The sequence below is a fragment of the Phyllobates terribilis genome, unplaced genomic scaffold (genome assembly GCF_046119375.1).
Source record: "Phyllobates terribilis strain yellow unplaced genomic scaffold, ASM4611937v1 Scaffold_12__6_contigs__length_324123572, whole genome shotgun sequence".
NCBI classification, from domain to species: Eukaryota; Metazoa; Chordata; class Amphibia; order Anura; family Dendrobatidae; genus Phyllobates; species Phyllobates terribilis.
The window spans coordinates 11,277,501-11,280,456 of NW_027362772.1; the positions used below are offsets into that span (position 1 = coordinate 11,277,501).

The following is a 2,956-nucleotide window of genomic DNA, read 5'->3' on the forward strand; positions in this document are numbered from 1 at the left end:
CTGGAATTCTGTGCCTCAACACGTCCGACTATCTGTCACATTCGGATACTTCAGACTGAACCTGAAAACCCATCTCTTCAAGAAAGCTTACAACCTGCAATGCCCTCGCTGCCACATCACCACCACGAGAGCTGCTGCAACTCCCCACCTACCGTCTCCTTCCCCATCCTATAGCATGTAAGCCCGCAAAGGCAGGGTCCTCTTCCCCCTGTACCAGTCTATCATTCTTAGTTTATTTACTGTAAGTGATATCTGTATTTTGTATGTAACCCCTTCTTATTTACAGCATCATGGAATCAATGGCGTTATATAAATAATAATAATAAAAGGAACAGAACTATTAAATGTTATATTTAATTCAAAGGGAGACAGTGTTTATGAAAAATAAACCAAAGATTTTACAAAGGGGACAAAACAATACTGCATACAGTTACATAAAATAAAGTAATAAAACAAAAGAAACTTACCACCCTGATCACAGGAATGATTCAGCCTTAGGAAAAGAAAGCGCTTAGTTTGAAGAAAGTCCAGTGGATGGGAATCATTCAGACACTGAAATGTATCTCTCTGCACGAACATAGATCATAATTCGTCTTGATCTTCCCATCCACACACTCCCCCATGATGACCTCACATGCGTCAGGTTGTGGGCTGGTCTCAGCCATTCATGATTTTATGAAATCCCCAACTTATTTCATAACTCCTCTCCAGATGATCGCAAAAGTTCGAGATTGACGCCATATTTTCCATCGGGATTTTATCTTTACTTGGATAGTAAACTTGGCATAGCTGTTGTCAGTTATCTGTTTACTGTGGATTTGTGGCTCGTTGGTAGGGGTTTCACTTATGAAAAATTATGTTTTCTCTATCCCTGTTAGCCATAGTGCTGAAAATGTATGTCTCATTAATATCAGATTTGTACAAATTCTAGTATTCTATATTTTATTTCAGAGGCATACTGTCTGTTACTGAAGCGGTTCTGTTGAAAGGAATGTGTATGCAGGGTGACAATAGCCATTTGTAAAGAGTGTGAGGTATCCCTCTCCGAAACTTAAAAAGCCTTTTTTCTGTGGACAAACGGCCCTGCCCTGTTTATGTATCAACACATGTACCTTTTTTGTTGTCCAACTCTTTGAAAAGAGTTCTCCTTTCTACTTTATGGCTGTGTGCCCACGATGCTTTTTTTAAGCGTTTCCGCAGTGGCAATTCCGCTGTGGAAACGCATAAAAAACACTTGGTAGAAGGTCTGCAATGCTCCTCAATGATAATCCGCATGTGCTGTGCACATGCTGCGGAAATTTCCGTTGTGGATTATCATTGCGGAAAAATATGCAGCACTACCAATTATTTTGCGGAGTCGCGGCGTTTTCGCCGCCATTCACTTGCATTGGGTCGCATGACATCCGCATCACTAGATAAGCACATGCGGATTTTCATGCGATTCAATGTGCGGATGGTACTCGGGTTTGGAGAAGAGGAGACTCCTCCATACCTGGGTACCATAGTACCTGTAAAAAATAAAATAAAACATAAATATTATACTTACCTTCTGATGGCCCCCGGTCTCCATAGTGATGCGTCCTGGCTTGCCGGCAGCTCGCGATGGTAAAAGGACCTGCCATTACGTCATTTAGTCATGTGACGGGTCATGTGACCACCGACGGCAGCGGTAGCGTGACCTGTCACATGACTAAATGATGTCATGGCAGGTCCTTTTAGACCATCACAAGCTGCCGGCAAGCCAGGACGCATCGCTAAGGACACCGGGGGCCATCAGAAGGTAAGTATAATATTTATTTTTTACCATTCTTTTACGGTCACACTATATAAAGCCATGCCGGTTGCATGTGTGGCGCCCCTGCGGGTTCAGTCGCCACAGAGGTACTGCATCTCACCTAGAGGTGTGGTATCTCACTCTCAGGAAAGGTTAGAGTGCTGCCCGGGACCCTAACACCTGCACCCAACACGTCCACTTCAGTAGGGCAGGGCGAGATTGCTCCTACGGGAGAGCACAGTACCTGGTCCCTGGCTGGAGTGGAGGGGAACCTAGTGAGGGGGAACCATGTAGTGGGTGTGGGTGGAGGACGTAGTTCAGGGGAGCACTTGTGAGGGAGTGATATAAAAGGGGGAACCATCTTAGAAAGACAAGCCAGTCAGAGAAGGAGAAGTGAAAGAAGCAGGGGCTCTGCAGGAGCTCTGCTCGGCAGGCGGGCCTAGCCCGAGAGGCCCAGGACTGAGAGAGAGGAGAGGGGGCAGGAGAAAGGCTCCAGGAAGTGCTGGAGGCCACCCGTACGCCCGAATCTGCCAGGCGGTGGAGGGATCGAGCCGCAGAGGGGACATGCCCCTAAACTAGTGGAGAACTACAAGGCTCAGCTAGGAACTGGAGGCTGCTGTGCTTGTAAGTTGCAGCGGCCACATCTGCAATTATATCGCTGAGAAGGTGGCCACAGAGTGTCCAGGGGACTGCAGGTCGCCCGACAAGACCCGAGGCTACCGGATTGGGACACTGATTGCAAGGAAAGGAGGGCGAGAGCCAGCGCAGGTAGACGACTGAGGAAGGCACATAGAAAGGGGTCCTGTCAGGCACTCTTGAATTACCTGAGGGATTGCTGAACCCCTGCCTGGTGAACGCAGCACGACGTGGGAGGTTGTAGTCCGGAACCTGTAACCTGAGGAACTTAAGAACTGTGAGTAAAAACTGCACCCCACTGTCTCTGTGATTATCTGCGCCATCACCCCTGCACTACACCGTGTTCCAAATTATTATGCAAATAATATTTTCTCAGATTTTCCCAAATTACCTATATGAATTGCAGTCATTGTAATTTTCCAGTCAAATAACTATTAGAGTACAATTGAAAGGTTTTTGTACCAACTGCCTATGATAACAATATATTTTTAAAAAAATAAAAAACTCAAACTGCACTCAAAATGCATGTTCCAAATTATTATGCAC

At 46.0% G+C, this 2,956-nt stretch overlaps 1 protein-coding gene across 1 annotated transcript in view; it reads left to right on the forward strand.

The window, feature by feature from the left end:
* Nucleotides 1-345, forward strand: part of LOC141172907 (uncharacterized) — a 51,052-nt gene extending 50,707 nt beyond the window's left edge. Inside the window, exon 3 of the mRNA XM_073657526.1 lies at nucleotides 1-345. This exon is cut by the window's left edge and continues 2,863 nt beyond it. The gene's annotated coding sequence lies outside the window, so the exon portion shown is untranslated.
* Nucleotides 346-2,956: the final 2,611 nt, after the last annotated feature.